The 18,742-nt window shown below is 41.4% G+C and overlaps 1 pseudogene; it reads left to right on the top strand.

Moving 5' to 3' along the window:
* The first annotated feature begins 6,015 nt into the window (after positions 1 to 6,015).
* On the top strand, positions 6,016 to 7,576 carry LOC100968945 (peptidyl-prolyl cis-trans isomerase FKBP4-like; annotated as a pseudogene).
* The last annotated feature ends 11,166 nt before the right edge of the window (positions 7,577 to 18,742 follow it).

Below are 18,742 nucleotides of genomic sequence, written 5' to 3'. Positions count from 1 at the left end.
GGAGACCACTCGGCAATATCACAGTGGTGAAGATGTGGGTTTCTAGCTGCCCCTGAATTGGTCAATCTCTCGTAAGAGAATGACCATAATGGGGGGCTGAGAGGATAAATATTCAAATGAATAGTGGTCAGATGATATGACAATAGAATTCTGATTCACAATCTCTGAAGCCACCTGTCCAGGAAGCCAAACCACATCATTGGCAGTGATTGGTCCCAAATGGTCAGGATATCATTAATGACTGTTAGCTTCCCTATTTTGCCTTGTTTCCAACTTAGAACCAACCAAATAAAGCAAAATATGTTCCCCAAACCAACCACATAAGATACTCTGCTTCTAGTTAACCTACTTCCAACTTCCCCTTGCCAACTACATGCAATCAGAGCATACTTGAAGCCTTCCCCCACACTTTCCCTCCCGTTTTTTGCTCACTCTAAAGCTTTCCCACTCCCAAACTTTGAATTAATCACCTGTTCTCATGTGGGTAGTCTACCTTTATTGCTACAGTAAGGTGCATGCAAGCCTTTTCTAGTCATATTTAAAATGGTGAAAAGCAGCATCATACCAGAAATATTTGATTTTCTACTTTTTAATTAGGTAAGCAGAGAGGGATGATTTCTGAGTCTTACAAAGAGTACATATCACTTCAGAAACATATGAGTTGTGGAAAGTGATGTCTGCTTTTCTCTATATTATACATAAAACATAGCAAATATCTTACTTTAATGAACTGGTGTGTGGGGATATAGAGATGACCAAGCTGAAAGGATTGACAATAAGATAACAACTAGAAACTGAATCCCTGAAGTGACATCTCTGTGCTTGCAGCCTTTTCTCTGAATATAAAATGCACATTTTTACACAACCCCTGTGAAATCTTAGTACTTTATATCACAAGGGTAAGTAAAATGCACATGTCTTTAAAAATCAAGTATTTTAAGGTCTTCAAAATGCCAGATCTTTTTCCTCTGTGAGTCATATCATGATTTATCTTGAAAGTATTTTAAGACTATTCCACGACACAAAGAGACTAAGGTTATTCAAATGAGTTTGAAGTCCCTTTAGTTTCTCTTTATTCTCAATGAATTGCAATGGCAACTGCAGTTCCTTACCCTGCTTCCAGCTCTCTGCTGAAGTTGAGGTTTGTGGGGGTTCAATCAGGCCAGTTGGAAAGATATTAATGATAGTTATATTAATAGCCACAGACTCTCTTGGAAAGCCTGAGAGTTTGCATAGCTTCTGATTGTCTGGCTGAAGGCAGCCAGAGCCTCTTTGCAGGAGCTAGAGAGCTTCAGGCACAAATACAAAATAATGTAGAGTAGTTTATCTAACTAACTTGTTTTCCTAAGACTAACCTTTGATGTACCCTGGGTGCTTAATTGCTTTCTACTCAGGAAGTCCACAATGTCAATTACCCTCTAATGGTGTTTTCCTATGACCTTTGTCAATTAATCTTTACTAAATAAATGCAAGTCTCACTGACTGATCGAGGAGTTGCAACTGTTTACAGTACTCTCCAGGGAGTCTGTAGGTGGCTCAGACACTCAGCTGGACTGGCAAAGCAGAATATCTGTGTGCCAGTGTACTTCATTCATCCAGCGCTGGGTCAGGGTCTGCAGGTTGGACCCTAGCAGAGGTTCCTCAAAGGATTCCACATTCTTGCTCACCAAAGCTGTTGTGGTTTTCTTCACCATGGAAGTAGATAAGTAGCAGGCCTTTGCCCTAATAGTTGGTCAAGTCCCTGCAGGTGCATGGGGACCACTGTTCTGGCAAATGCTGGTTGAGGAGAACATATGGATTTTAATCACTTTTAAAAATAGACTTGGGGGTACAAGTGCAGTTTTGTTACATGGATATACTGTGTGCTGGTGAAACCTCATCATTTAGTGTACCCATCACCCAAATAGTGTACAGTGTACCTTTCAGGTAATTTCTCATCCCTCACCTCCCTCTCACCCTTCCAGTGTCTACTGGAGTCTCCAAAATCTCCAATGAGTCTTCAATGTCTATTCCACTTTTCATGTCCATGGGTACATATTACTTATCTCTCACTTATAAGTGAGAACATGCAGTCTTTGAATTTCTGTTTCTGAGTTATATCACTTAAGATAATGGCCTCCAGTTCCATCCATATTGCTGCAAAAAATATAATTTCATTCTTTTTTATGGCTGAGAAGTATTCCATATTTCCCAAACAGAAATGTTGTACTTGTGATAACATCCAGCCACTTCTTTTATCTTATTTGGAATTCAAAGGGGGCAAATTTCTTCTTATTATAAGCAGTATATAAAGCAACCAAGAATAATCTTCAGACCAAAGAAGACTATTCATGTCCATGAGGATGGCACAGAGAGAGACTGGCATAAGATAAACTGAGAAAGGCAGAGGAATGGAAGGGTTTAGGGCTTCAAAGGTCAGGATAAGCAACTTGAATTTTATTCTGAATGCAATGGGCAATCATTGAAGTGCTTTAGGCAGTGGAGTGACTTTTTCTTTTCAAGTTTTGAGTGATTGTCCATCTTCAACCCGTAATCCCTCCTATTTACCTTAATTCCTCCTTTTTACCAGAATGGTTACAGAGCCAAGTCAAGGGAGGGGTTGGTACCATTAGAATATAAATAACATTTTCTGAATAGACATAGGGCTTTTCTTGCAACACTAAGTTACCATTACACTTCTAGATAAAACAAATGTGATGATTTGTATGTGTGCATAGAATCTAGGATGAATTGTACTTTGAGTTCTAGACTCAAATTGGGGTGGTAGAAGTGGAATGGAGCCAGGAAATAGTTAAATTCTAGTCTCTGGGGTTCCATTAAGGAGAACAGATCATTCTTATTCTCTTTGGTTATAAAGACCCTAAATTGTCTTTTCCATGCTTGGATGGGTAATTTTAAATTTTAAATACATAGAATAAGCAGGCCTTCAGGAATTTATTACTTCACACAGTCCATATGCAGCCCTCTTATTTTGTGCCTTAGCCCCTGTGGACACCTCTTCCCAAGCACCAGATTTTCCTGCTGTTGTAAGTGTGTACAGGACCCAAGGCTAAAGTACCTTACTGACACAGCGGGCTGCTGACCTCACCCCTCATCTTCAAAGCATTTTCAAGTTGGAGCATATTTGTGAAATAAATATTATCTTTCTTCCTTCTAATTACAAAATTAATAAATGTTACTTTGTAAAAATAATAATTTAAAAATCACTCCTATTTTCATCATTCCCAAATAACAGCTGAAATTTTAGTGCCATCTTTTTTTTAATCTTTCTTGTGCACTAATTTACAGTGTGAGGTACAGGGAAATTTAAGGAGCAAAGAAGAAGTTTAATTTTTTTTAATCATTTTGAAATTACTAGAAGTATTAAATCCTTAGAGGTTAATTTCATTTACATTGGGAAAACTCTCTTTTTCTCTGGCATGAACCACTTGGACAGTCCCTCTCATGATAACAGGTATAAGGCAAGTGCCCAATGCATGGTTCAGGGGATGGTTGTAACTATGTTTGTCTTATCAATGGTCTGATAAGTGAGGTTGCTCCTGCTTCTAGAAGTATCTATTTTTCATTTGCAAATTTATAGAGATATAAAAGAGCCATTTGTGCAGAAGGGAAGTGGCATCCAGACCATTTCTATTTGAGCTTCAGTGCCATTTAGAACATGTTTGATAAACTAGGGTGTCTCAGACTCACAAGTATTGGGAGAAAAGAGCAACAGTGGCCCATTAAAGGAAACTCAATATAAGTGAAGTGAGGTACTGGCTGGGACTGAACACTTGGGTCACCGCTGATAGGGAGAATGTGTGGCAGATGCTGACTTCTGTATCAGGATTATCAGTGGTGTTTGAAGCCTGTTGAAGTGGATTGTGGTGAATGCTCATTCAGTCACACCACTCACCCCAGTTAGTTAAAGGCCATAAGAAGGCAGAAAGGCAGGTTCATCCTGAGCCAGGGTTTGTGAGAGTGATGCCATGCAATGGGCAGAGAGGCTAGGGAAGCAGCTATCAAACGATAATGTACTTCAGAGGCGCATATTACATTTGCAGATTTCAAGCTTCATTCATTCCAGATTGAATGGGGCCTAGGAATATGCATTTTAGCAGGTACCCCTGGTAATTCAGAGGCAATAGTTTAATGGACCACACTTGGAGAAACACAGTTTTGATTAATGATAGAAGAGAGGAAATGGTAAATAATGGACGATATTCTTCCTAAGCTTGATAAGATGAGAAACGAATACAGCAGGAGCTAATAGATGGGGAGAAAGTCAGGTGGAATGGATGGAATGAATGTGGTTACCGAGTATCAGGATGAGGGGAATTTCATCCTGAGGAGAATATGAGTAAGAAGCATTTTCAAGCAAGATAAAAATCAGATATGACTTTTCCTACTGAAAAGTCTGAAGTTAAAATAATTAAAACTGCTGTTTGTTCAGAAATCGACAAATCAACAATGAAATGAGGGGTCTCAGAATATAGTGTGCACGTATGAACATAATGAAAGGTAAAGGTGACATTATAAATGTGTAGGGTCACAGAATATGAACAAAGTGACATAATAACATACAGAAAGGACATTTTGTCTTTTGTGTCACACTGTGTCTCATCCCCCACAGGAAGTAGGAGCACATGTCCAATGGCATTTAATTAGTAGACACTTTTGAAAACTGAGAGAATATACAACCTCCCAACAGTCAGAATACCCCTCCCTCTTCTACACAGAGAGGCGGGAGAGACTGATACCAGGTACCTCCAGGTGATTGAAGAGCTAATATTTAGTGAGCAATGAGTGTGTGATTTTGAAATAGATTTTCAACAGCACATCTTGTCACTTTTCAGTGTTTTCTACAGATGGAATAGAACCAAGAGAAATGAAGAAGTGTGGTGGTGAGGGAACAGGCTTAGATACAGAATGCCAAATATCTCACTGATGGCTTAGGCTACCCGCAAATTGGATACAAATGCTAAAATCACATCCCTGTGGTAGTGAGAGAGAGCAATGATCTTAGGTTTATGGTAAGGAAGAGATTTCTATGGGAATTCTATGGAGGGGTTACTCAACGTTTTACTGGTGTTCAACTTCAGCATATTGCCCAACCCATTTAAAGACTTGTCTTTGTGTAGTATTTGATAGATTAATATATATTTTAATATATTTTCTACCCAATTTTCCTTATTAAATTAAAAAACTGTGGTTCAGAGTGATAAAGGGTATTGAAGTTGGTACCATTAGAATATAAATAACATTTTTCTGGCCAGGCTCAGTGGCTTACACCCGTGGGTGGATCACCTGAGGTTAGGAGTTCAAGAGCAGCCTGGCCAACATGGTGAAACCCTGTCTCTACTAAAAATACATATATATATATATGTAGCTGGGCGTGCTGGTGGGCGCCTGTAATCCCAGCCACTCGGGAGGCTGAGGCAGGAGAATCGCTTGAACCCGGGAGACAGAGGTTGCAGTGAGCCAAGATCGCGATACTGCACTCCAGCCTGGGTGACAGAGTAACACTCTGAAAGAAAAAAAAAAATGTATATATATATGTATAAACATTTTTCTGAATAGACATACTGATATGGTTTGGCTCTCTGTCCCCATCCAAATCTCATCTCGAATTGTAATCCCCACACGTCCGAGGAGGGACCTGGTGGGGGGTGGTCGGATCACAGGGACAGTTTCCCCGATGCTGTGCTGGTGCTGGTGAGTGAGTTCTCATGAGATCTGATGGTTTTTTTGTAAGAGGAAGTTTCGCCTGTTTTCTTTTTCCTGCTGCCTCGTGAAGAAGATACTTGCTTCTCCTTTGCCTTCCGCCATGATCGTAAGTTTCCTGAGCCCTCCCCAGCCACTTGGAACTGTGTCAATTAAACCTGTTTCCTGAGAGGTGCTTCAGCCTCTGCGCGGTCAGCAGTCAGCGCCGTAGTGTCCGGCCGCCCGCATGCCCTGCAGGTAGCGCCCCCGCCTGCGGCCCAGAGTGCACTCGCGCCTGCGCCATCTCCCGGAAAAATTTCGCGCCACGCAGAGATGACAGCCAAGGAGATGAAGGCGACCGAGAGTGCGGCGCAGCCGGCGCCGCTGCCCAAGAAGGAAGTGGATGTCAGCCCCAAACAGGATGAAGGAGTGCTGAAGGTCATCAAGAGAGAGGGCACAGGTACAGAGATGCCCATGACTGGGGACCTAGTCTTTGTCCACTACACTGGCTGGCTGTTAGAGGGCACAAAGTTTGACTCCAGTGTGGATCCCAAGGACAAATTCTCCTTTGACCTGGGAAAAGGGGAGGTCATCAAGGCTTGGGACATTACCGTAGCAACCATGAAGGTGGGGGAGGTGGGCCACATCACCTGCAAACCAGAATATGCCTAGAGTTCAGCAGACAGTCCTCCAACGATCCCCCCATAACGCCACGCTTGTGTTTGAGGTGGAATTGTTTAAGGAAGAAGATCTGACGGAAGAGGAAGATGGGGGAATCATCCGCAGAATAGGGACTCGTGGTGAAGGCTATGTCAAGCCCGATGAGGGCGCTATGGTGGAGGTTGCGCTGGAAGGGTGCTGCAAGGACCAGCTCTTTGACCAACGGGCGCTCCGCTTTGAGGTTAGCGAGGGGGAGAACCTGGATCTGCCTTATGATCTCGAGAGGGCCATTCAGCACTTGGAGAAAGGAGAACATTCCACTGTGTACCTCAAGCCCAGCTATGCTTTTGGCAGTGTTGGGAAGGAAAAGTTCCAAATCCCACCAAATGCCGAGCTGAAATATGAATTACATCTCAAGAGTTTTGAAAAGGCCAAGGAATCTTGGGAGATGATTTCAGAAGAGAAGCTGGAACAGAACACCATAGTGAAAGAGCAGGGCAGTGTGTACTTCAAGGAAGGCAAATACAAGCAAGCTTTACTACAGTGTAAGAAGATTGTGTCCTGGCTGGAATATGAGTCTATCCAATGAGGAAGCACAGAAGGCACAGGCCCTTCCACTGGCCTCTCACCTCGACCTGTCCATGTGTCAGCTGAAACTACAGGCCTTCTCTGCTGCCATTGAAAGCTGTAACAAGGCCCTAGAACTGGACAGCAACAACGAGAAGGGCCCCTTCCGCCGGGGAGAGGCCCACCTGGCGGTGAATGACTTTGAACTGGCATGGGCTGACTTCCAGAAGGTCCTGCAGCTCTACCCCAACAACAAAGCCGCCAGGGCCCAGCTGGCTGTGTGTCAGCAGCGGATCCACAGGCAGCTTGCCCGGAAGAAGTTCTATGCCAAAATGTTTGAGAGGCTGGCTGAGGAGGAGAACAAGGCCAAGGCAGAGGCTTGCTCAGGAGACCATCCCACTGACACAGAGATGAAGGCGGAGTGGAAGAGCAACACGGCAGGGAGCCAATCTCAGGTGGAGACAGAAGCATAGCGCCTCTCACCAGCCCTACTCCTGAGGCTGCCTGCCCCCCAGCCTCCCCACTCCACCCTGTTAGTTTTGTAAAAACTGAAGAATTTTGAGTGAAAACAAAACAAAACAAAAAACTTTTCTTTCATTTATAAATTACACAGTCTCAGGTATTTCTTTATAGTAGTGTGAAAATTGAATAAAACACATAATTTCACCTTGTAAGGTGAATCCTCCTTGGTTCTCATGTAACCAATGTTTTAACACTCTTCTTTAAACGGGCTTTTCTTAATGTTGGAAAAATTTCCCAAAACAAAAAGTGCAATTGGGACATATTAAATTTAGCAACCAAAGTGAACAATGTCTATTTTGTTTCTTGTTTCCTCTAGTCACTGTGCTCCTTGGTCACTCCCACACCCTAAATTCTGAAACAAGTGGGCACTCAAATCAGTAAGACCACAGTGGCACTCAAATAAAAAGCCCTCCCAGCATCCCTCTTATTTCCCCTAGGAGTTGTTTTTATTTGCTTTGGGTTAGCTGCTATACTTATCTGCCACCCGCAGCTGTAGACATTTGGTTGAGTTGTTGGACTTGCTGGTGCTTTGCAGACCCAACCTGAGTGAAAGGCTCTTGGAGAATAAACTTGAAAAAATCAGGCAAACTGACGCTCTTAACAGTGGACAGCACCTGGTGTCCTAAAAAATTAACCCCACCGCAATAGGATGGGGTTATTTGTGCCCATTCATGGTGGTATGGGGACATTGTGATGCATGTTTATTGAGTAATGGCAGGATAATAAGTGTAGTTCCAAACATAGAAAGTAAAAATAGAGTATTCAGTGCTCTTCGTTCTCCAGAGGTATAGTATATAGGGAAGGAGAAGCTGTACCGTCACCTCATAAAATTTGTGTTTTTTATAACTACATGCTGTCAGATTGATTAAGGGAACTTCTCTAAACGTGTGTGTGTGTGCGTATGTGTATGTGTCCACTGTATCTTCAAGTGTGAAGACTCCTTTATGAGCATACCTCTGTGAAGCTGTATTTCTATCCATTTATAATTCAAGAACTTTAAACTCAGTTAAAGAATGCTCATGTCCCAAGAAATAGCAGCAGCAGTCATCTCTACTCAAAGTGAGTCTTTGTGTAGTGACAGTGCTGACCTTTGGCTCCAACATTAGAGCATATTTTATGATGTATTTATTATTACTTTTTTTTGAGGTGGAGTCTCTCTCTGTCACCCAGGCTGAAGTGCGGTGGTGCGATCTTGGTTCACTGCAACCTCCACTTCCTGGGCTCAAGCAATTCTCCTGCCTCAACCTCCCGAGTAGCTGGGATTACAGGTGTGCATCACCACACCCAGCTAATTTATGTATTTTTTAGTAGAAATGTGGTTTCATTATGTTGGCCAGGCTGGTCTCGAACTCCTGACCTCGTGTGATCCGCCCACCTTGGCCTTAGAGCATATTTTAGATCAGCGGGGAATAATCTCCACCAAGAACAGTAATAGCTTGGGCAAGGACAAGCACCTTGACAGAGGTTGTAGAGCTCTTTGCGGCTTCCACTTGCACCTCTACTTTGTGCGTTCTGTGGTCGTTAAAACAGAAGAAAGCAGCTAGCCACAGCTTCGTATCTTCAGGAAGATAAGCCCGTACATGCAAAGGGACCAGTCTTCATAAGCATTTACAGCACCAGTCCTGTCATTTGAGGAAAAGTTTTAAAAGGCCAATTCTCATTTTTGAGGAAAGAAATAAGGCATATTTTTTTGCTCTTAAGGAAATCGGTATTATGGGCTGCACTGTAGAAATAACCAAGAAGCCAACTTTTATAATGTGACACAAGCAGATAAGCCAAGCTGTCTGCGTATGCTTGCTAAGGAGCACATGCATGGAGCTGTGGGTATATTGGGTATTAGGGCTCAGCATTTACTGAGAACACTGTGCTCAGTGCTACACAGGTTTACGTGGATCATCTCACAATGGCCACATAGTGAATATCCTCATTTTACATGCAGAAGAATTGGCTGAGGCACAATGAGGTTAAGCCACAGCCCCTGGCCCCCCCACCTGGTGAGAGACAGAGCTAACAGTCAGATGGATTTCATGGAGTCCATGAGCCCCTGCCCACCTTGCCCACTAACTTCAGAGTTAGTGTGTACCCAGGGTCATGAAAGGTCAAGTGGTGGGGAGAACTCTGAGTCAAACTATCTTAGCCTCCAGGGTGAGTTTCATGCTGTTTATTCCCTTTCACCATCAACAAGAGAAAAAACTCTAGACTGTATACGTATAAGCTCGCCCAGAGATGGAATAAGAGCTGTAAAATGTTTCCTTTTCCTATACTTCCCATTTCTATTTTCTCTTATTTCTCTTGCTGCTGGAATTTCTCTGGTCTCAGGCCCTGGTTAACTTATGCCTAAACCACCCATAAGCTTCCATGGTCATTCGTCACTTCTCAGTTACCCTTCTCTAACGGACCCCGTGTCCTCCGTCCTGACAGTCGTCCCAAAGGAAAGGTCTGCTTCAGCTGCTCCTCTGTGAAAAGGATGAAATCTATAAAACCCAGACTTTCCATGATCAGATCCTTCTGAGCACCCTGTTGGAAATTAACTTCTGCCCTACTCTCTACCCTGGCAGCTCAACTTAGCTCAACCCTCATCCTTTCTTCCAACACTCAGCTATGTCCATTCACATTTTCCTTTTCTGTAAGACTTCCACCTCTTTGCTTAGGCAAGTACCATAACTTCTTGAGGCAGAGTTAAAACTCCAAAACCAGCCCATTCCATGTTGTCCTTGTGTTTCCCGATCCTTATGATGCTTTCTGTCTCATCTTCACTGGCTCTATTTCTACCTGTTATTGTCAGGTATTAATGTGCCATCTTCATGATTGGACTATAAATAGATAATTTATCTTGTTTATAAATTATGTAATATATATTTATTATTTATATATTATCTACATAGATAATACATCTATCTTTATCCCGCCACCTAGAACAGAGCCTAATCAATATATTCAATAAATAAATATAGTAATATATTCTCTTCTTCCAACAATCTTCTTTATTTCTGATTCTCCGCTGTGTTTTCTTCTTGTTCTCTGTCTTTATCTTTCATTTACATTCTTTTTTCCTTTTCCTTATTCTCATATGACTGATATTTTATGAAACTTTAAGCCCATCTTCTTTCTTTTTTTTTTTTTGAGCGGAGTCTTGCTCTATCGCCCAGCCTGGAGTGCAGTGGCGCGATCTCGGCTCACTGCAAGCTCTGCCTCCCGGGTTCATGCCATTCTCCTGCCTCAGCCTCCCTAGTAGCTGGGACTACAGGTGCCCACCACCACGCCCGGCTAATTTTTTTGTGTTTTTAGTAGAGACGGGGTTTCACCATGTTAGTCAGGATGGTCTCGATCTCCTGACCTCGTGATCTGTCTGCCTAGGCCTCCCAAAGTGCTGGGATTACAGGCTTGAGCCACTGCGCTCAGCCCCTTCTTATTTCTTAATGAATTTATTTATTGAGGAGCCATGTAGGGAGACCTAGTGTACAAGCGTCCTGCATTTAGAATCAGTTGGACTTAATTTCTCTCTAATGCTTGTTTTCTTATCTGTGATTTGGTGGTCATAATAATACTTACATAAGAGGGTATGATTATTCCAAGGACTTATGGAAGTAAAGTGCTTAAAATGCTTATCACAGAGCCTGACACATAGTAGCCTCTAAAAATTTGTTACCAGGCACTGCGTTGGTAACATAAAAAAAAATTCTCCTGTTTTCAAGTGTACTACTGTTTCACAAGGGAGAGAAAAAAACATAAAAATAAAATTAAAACTTAATTTTAATTAACTTTTATTAAAAGTTTATTCTAAAGATATAGTAGGTAAATTTTTATCTGAAGAATTAAAAATGAGCAGGATACTATGATTCATTTGAAATTCATTTTTGTGCATGGTGAAGTGCAGGTCAAGATACATGTTTTTCCGAATTGTATTAGTCAGGGTTCTCCAGGAAAAGAGAACCAGCAGAAAAGCAGAATGTCTATCTGTCCGTCTATCTATCTATCTACCTATCTATATCAAGAGATTTATTTTTTAAAATTGGCTTACACAATTGTAAGGGCTTGGTTAATCCAAAATCTACAGGTTAGGCCAGCAGGCTCGAGACCCAGGGAAGAGTTGCAGTTTGACTCCAAAGGCAGTCTACTAGCAGAATTCCTCCTTGCTCAGGAAGTGTCAGTCTTTGCTCTATTATTATTATTATTTTTTTTTGAGACAGAGTCTTGCTCTGTCGCCCAGGCTGGAGTGCAGTGGCATCTCAGCTCACTGCAAGCTCCACCTCCCAGGTTCACACCATTCTTCTGCCTCAGCCTCCTGAGTAGCTGGGACTACAGGCGCCTGCCACCACGCCCGGCTAATTTTTTGTATTTTTAGTAGAGATGGGGTTTCACCGTGTTAGCCAGGATGGTCTCTATCTCCTGACCTCGTGATCTGCCCACCTCAGCCTCCCAAAGTGCTGGGATTACAGGCGTGAGCCACCGTGCCCGGCCAGTCTTTGCTCTATTAAGTCTTTCAACTGATTGGAGAAGGCCCATCCACACTATGGAGGGTAATGTGCATACCCTAAGTCCACTGATTTATGTATTATTCTTATCCAAATGAAAAAATCTTGACAGAAACATTCAGAATAATGTTTGACCAAATATCTGGGCACTGTGGCCCAGCCAAGTTTAAAGACAAAATTACCCACCACACCTACAGATATCTAACTGACCTAGTAAATTTTATTGAAAAGACTATCCTTTTGTCCGTTGAATGGAAGTGGCATCTTCATGAATATGTATCTAAACTATCTATTCTGCCTTAATTATAGTGTTTATAGTAAAATAATATGTATTACATATGAGAATATGTAAATAAATTATGTAATACATAAATATAAATATCATTTATAGTAAGCTAAGTCAAAGTTTAATTTTTAGCAACATTTATTCAGGATGGATCATAGGCCACAATGTGGAAGCTTAGACAGTAAAAACAATACAAATTCTATAACAAAAAAGTACAAAATATCTTCCATGACCTTGAGATAGGCAAAGATTTCTTAAATAGGACCAAAAAGACACCAAATATTTTTAAAGTTTATTAAATTGAACTTCTATAAATTAATGACTTCTATTCATCAAATAATATAATTAAGATAGTTAATCTTGATGTCATCCCATTTGTTTATTTTTGCTTTTGCTCCCTATGCTTTCAGGGTTATATCCAAAAAATTGCTGATCAAACCAATATCTTGCATCATTTTCTCTGTTTTCATGTAATAGTTTTACAGTTTCAAGTCTTATATTTAAGTCTTTCATCAATTTAGAGTTAATTTTTGTATATGGTATGATATAAGGATCTCATTTCATTCTTCTACATGCAGATACTCAATTTTTCCCACAGCATTTATTGAGAAGGCTGTGCTTTCCCCACTGTGTGTTCTAGGAACCTTTGTCAAAAATCAAATGGCTGGGTTTATTTCTGGGCTTTCTATCCTGTTCCATTGGTCAATGTGTCTGTTTTTATAGGAGTACCTATGTGGTTTTAATTAATATCACTTTATAACATGTTCTGAAATCAGGGAGTATAATGCCTCCAGCTTCGTTCTTTTTGCTAAATATTGTTTTGGCTATTCAGCATCATTTGTGTCCTCAAGTCAATACTCTTAAGTTCCTATTCAAGAAATAAGAAAGAAGAACAAAGTAAATTCAAAACAAGGAAAATGAGGGAAATAAAAATAAGAGCACAGCTAATATCCAAAAATCAATCACTTTCCTATACATCAGCAATAAACAAGTGGAATTTGAAATTAAAAACAGAATGTCATTTACATTAGCACCCCTAGAAATTAAAAACGTAGGTATACATCTACCAAATTTGTATAAGATCTATATGAGGAAAGCTATAAAGCTGATGAAAGAAATCAAAGAACTAAATACATGAAGAGCTATTCCATATACATGGATAGAGAGACTCAATGTTGTCAAGATGTCTTCCTAACTTGATTTGTGGATCCAGTGCAATGCCATTCATTACAACAGCAAATTATTTTGTGCAATCTAAAATGTACGTAGAGAGACAAAATATCCAAGTAGCAGAGCATAGAGTAATGTTTGCCAGGGGTTGGGGGTAGGGGAAATTGGGAGACGTTGAGTAAAGAGTCCAATTTCAGTTATGCAAGAGAAATAAGTCCTGGAGATCTAATGTACAGCATGGTGACTATTGTTAATAATACTGTATTGTATACTTGGAATTTGCTAAGAGAATAGATCTTAAGAGTTCTCATACAATAAAAAAGGAAGGTAAATATGTGAGGTGATGGATATGCTAATTAGCTTGATTATGGTAGTCATTTCACTATGTACATGTTTATAAAAATACCACATTGATGCAAGCTTTTGGGCTGGGGATCAGAGTTCTGGTGCAATTCTAGACTCTTCTCAAGAAGAATCTGAATACACTCTTGTGGGGATGGTACAACCAGCCTAGTTCCTGTGACAATGTTCTTTCCCCTGTAGCCAGATGTGGGTTGGGTAGTGAGAGGTTAGTCAAGGTTAGTCAGCTCCAGAAAGTCTGTCTGTCTCCACAAAGGGGAGTGACAAAGAGCGGGAGCCTGAACTCAAGTGAAGAGCAATCATGAGGGCGACCTCATAAGGAGGACTTCTCAAACACAGGGCCATATATGTTTCACAATGACTGTAAAAGAAAGCCATTGTTATCTCCATTTTCTGATGAAGTAGTCTGAGAAATAATGAGACTTTCCTGAAGAAAACCAGTAAACAGCAAAGTCAGCATTTATTCTTTTCACTCCACAGACATTTTTATCTAGGTATTGTTCAAAAGACTAAATGTGTGTCAGTCTTCATTAGTCATGGATTTTTATTTTAAAAAGTGTGGTCAAAAATACTTTATTAAGTGGGTGATATTTAAATAAACCCTTGCATGAAGTGAAGAAGCGAGCTCTGTAGATATTTGTGGAAAGAATGTTTCAGGTGGACAGAACAATTAAAAGGACTAAGGCTGGAGAGTGCCTGGCCAGTTCAGGGAACATCAAAGATACAAGGGGTGAGGGTGAAAGGGAACGGGTAGAAACGGAGATGGAAGAAAGTTTTTTGTCTTTACCTAACAGTCATGGGATGAGCAACTCAGCTTTCCATGATTATCTGAGTACAGGTTTCTTTCAACTTTTTGCTATTCCATGCCCTAGGGTATGGTCCATGTCTGCCTAATCACAGCTGGGTCATGTGCTTGTAACAGAAGGGGAAAGAGGGCACATTCTAGGGCAAGTAGCTTATTTTGTAATTTGAAGATGTCCTATACGGTCGATTGTTTCCAAAGACGACTGCAACACTCCATTCTATCTTACATGCCCTTTTGCAATATGACTTTTCCACTTTTCCATCAAGACATAGACTCTATCTTACCTCCCCTTAAATCTGGACTAATCTTATGAGTTGCTTTAACCAATATCATGTGGTAGAAATGACAATGTGCAACTCCAAAGACAAAACTTCAAGAATCCCCACACCTTCCATTTTTTATGTCTTGGAATGCAGCTGCCATGCTGATAGAAAGCTAAGCTAGACTGACGGAGGAGAACAGAGCCCCAGAGTCAGCCAATAGTCAGCACAACTACCAGCCATATGATTTAAACCATAATGGAAGTTCTAGCCCTGGCTGAGCTCCATAGGAGTGAAACTGCAAGTGTGAGCTCATAAGAGACCACCAAATGAGCCTGACTCTTAAATATTTGGTGTAAGCAAGTGTGAGAATGGAGTTTCCACCAGATGAGATTAGGAAGTTTACAGGTAAACAAAGTTTTGAATGCAAAGATCAGGAGTTCAGGTTTGAACATTGATAAGTTTGAGATATCTCTAAGACATCTAAAAAGAGTCAAATAAGCCTTTTGGAATTTTAGTTTGCAGTTTGGGAGAGAGGTGTTGGCTAGAGAGCCACATTTGGAAGTCAGTGGCATATGGATGGAACTAATGCCAAAAGACTGACTGAAACAAGAAAAAAAATTAACAAGGAGGAGTCGTAATCAATTATATCAGATGCTGCAGATAGTGTGAGTAATGTGAGAATTGAGAGTTGACCACTGATTTTAGCAATGTGAGGTTTGTTGGACACTTTGACAAGAGCAGTGTAGGGGAAGTGCTGAAAAATCTGATTGGACTGTGTTTACAAGAATAACAGAGAAAAATATTTTAAAAGAGTGTGGATAACTCCTTCAAGGAATTGTGTTGCAAAAGAGAATAGAAATGGGACAGGAGCTGGCAGAGAAAGTAAAGCCAAGAAAAGTTTCTTTTTGTTTGTGTTCTATTGTTGTCATGCCCTTAAGGATAGGGAATATAGCATCACTGGATGTTAATAGAATTTTCCAAGGAAAAATCCAAAGGCCAGAGGTGAGCTAATCTTGCGACTTCTATTTTTGAATAGGTGAAGTATGAGCTTTGTATATGAGTAAGGGTAGTTAGTCTAAGTTAAAAGGTGAGAAGGCAGACTCTGTGGGTGTAGGTACTGGTGGGTAAGTGTCTTTGTTCATTTTGTGCTGCTGTGACAGATGACCACAGATTGCGTGATTAATTTTTTCACAGGTATAAAAGCTGTGAAGCCCGAAATCAAGATGCCAGAATTTGATATCTGGTGAGGCCCTTCTTGCTGCCTGTGCACATGACAGAAGGCAGAAGGGCAAGAGAGCCAAATGCTGCATTTAGCCTCTTTTTTAAGGGCTTTGCTGCAGTTTGAATGTGTCCTCCCAAAAATCATGTGTTAGAAACTTAATTATCATTAAAATAGTATTAAGAGGTGATTACACTATGAGGGCTCTGCCTTCATAAATGGATTAATGCTGCTGTTGTGGGAATGGGCTCCCTATAAAAGGACCTATTTGGCCTGCTTTTTTCTCTCTCACCCCTTTTTTATGCCCTTCACGATGAAAGGAAACACATGAAGGCCCTAGGAAGGAGTCAGCCCCTTGATCTTGGACTTTCCAGCTCCAGAATAGTGAGCCAATAAATTTCTGTTTATTATAAATTACCCAGTCTGTGGTATTCTGTGTAACAGCATAAAATGGACTAAGACAGTCCTTAATCCTATTCATGGAGGAGGAATCCTCATGGCCTAATTCCTCGTAAAGGCCTCACCTCTCAATATGATCACATTCTTCATTAAGTTTCAACATATTAATTTTGGCAGAAATACATTCAAATCATAGCATTCTTCTCTGGCCACTGAAAATTCATATCCTTCTCATGTGCAAAATACATTATTAATTCCATCCCAATAGCCCCAAAAGTTTTCATTCATTCCAACAACAACTCAAAAGTCTAAAGTCCAGAGGTTTATGTAAATCAGGTATGAGTGAGACTCAAGGAACAATTCATCCTGAAGCAAATTTCCCTCCAGCAATGAGGCTGCAAAGTCGAATAAGTTATTAGCTTCCAAAACACAATGGTGGTATAGGTGTGGGATAGACATTCCCATCCTGAAAGGCAGAAATTGGCTAAAAGAACGGGGTAACAAGTTCTGAGTAAATCCAAAACCCAAAAGGGCAAACAACATTAGATCTTAAGGCTTGAGAATAATTTTATTTGACTCATGTTTCACCGCCAAGGCAGACTGGGGCAGGGGTTGGATCCCCAAGGCTCAAAGGCCACAACCCCATAGCTTTGCTGGGCACAGCCCACACCACAGCCCTCATGGGTTGGAGTCTCCTGCCTGCAGCTCTTTCACGCTGGCATTGCATGCTGGTGACTCTAAAATGTGGAGGTCTCCAGCATGGCCCTACCCCCATAGTTCCACTAGATTTTGTGTTAGTGAGTACTCTCTGAGGTGGCCCCACTCACACAGCTCCACTGTGCATTCCTCTGGTGGAGACGCTCTGTGGCATTCTCTGAAACCTAGGGGAGGAAGCTAGGCCTTCAAAGGTCCTGAACTCTGTGCACTTGCAGAGTTCGCACTACATGGATGCTGCCAAGTGCTGTGGCCTATACCTCCTGAAGCAGTGACTTGAGTCACACCTGGGCCTGCTTGAGCCATAGCTGGGGCAGCCAAGGAGCACTGTGCCAGAATGCAGGGAGCAGAGATTTGAGGCGGCCCTGGATGGTAAGCCCCAAGTTCCCATGGGCACCCTGGGCCCCTCCCTCAAACCTGTTCTGCCCCCAAGGCCCTAGCACTCTGCCTGTGAAGAATGTGGTGGCCTCAAGGATCTCTGAAATGTCTTTGGGGTCATTTTCTCATTATCTTGATAAATTGCTCCTGGCTTCCTGCTATTCACACTAATTTGCTTATCGGACTGTCAATTGGGCACACCCTTGGTTTTCTCTACTAAACATGCTTTTTTATTATTTACATGGCCAGGCTGAGAATTTTTCAAATCTTTACATTCTTTACATGTGAGAGCTTCCCTTTTGATTATAAATTCCATCTTTAAGTCATTTCTCTCTTTTTGCATTTTGCTATGAGCAGTTAAGAGAAGCCGTGCAATTCCTTCAACATTTTGCTGCTTAGAGATTTCTTTCATCGAGTATCCTAGTTCATCACTCTTAAGTTCTACCTCCCACAAAATACTGAGGCAGGAACATAATTCAGCCAACTTCTTGGCTACTTTGTAACCGTGATGGCCTTCTTCCAGTTTCCAGTAAGGTGTTTCTGATTTCTCTTTAAGATACCATAATAAAGGCCCTCACTGTCCATGTTTCTACCAGTATTCTGGTCACAACCACTGAGATAATATAAGAACTTGTCTAAGATAAACTAAGAAGGTTCAGGCTTTCCCTACAGCTCTCCTTTTGTTCTGAGCCCTCACCAGAATCACCCTTAATGTGCCATGTTGGGCCATACAGGCTTTTTCAGCATTCCCTTTAAAATGGTTCCAGCCTCTACCCATTACTCAGTTCCAAAGCTGCTTCTACATTTTCGGGTATTTGTTGTAGCAACACTCCATTCTCCTGGTATCAATTTTGGTCTCAGTCTATTCGTGCTATTATAACAGAATACCACAGCCTGAGTAATGTGTAAAAAAAGAAATTGGCTGGGTGCAGTGACTCATGCCTGTAATCCCAGCACATTGGGAGGCCAAGGCAGTGGATCACTTGAGGTCAGGAGTTTGAGACCAGCCTAACCAACATGGTGAAACCCTGTCTCTACTAAAAATACAAAATTAGCCAGGCGTGGTGGTGCACACCTGTAATGCCCACTACTTGGGAGGCTGAAGCAGGAGAATCCCTTGAACTTGGGAGGCAGAGATTACAGTGAGCTGAGATTGTGTCATTGCATTCCAGCCTGAGCAACAAGAGCGAAACTCTGTCTCAAAAAAGAAAAAAAAAAGAAAAGAAAAGAAAAGAAATTAAT

Source organism: Pan paniscus, chromosome 11 (genome assembly GCF_029289425.2).
Source record: "Pan paniscus chromosome 11, NHGRI_mPanPan1-v2.0_pri, whole genome shotgun sequence".
NCBI lineage: Eukaryota > Metazoa > Chordata > Mammalia > Primates > Hominidae > Pan > Pan paniscus.
This window is presented reverse-complemented; position numbering and strand designations above follow the sequence as displayed.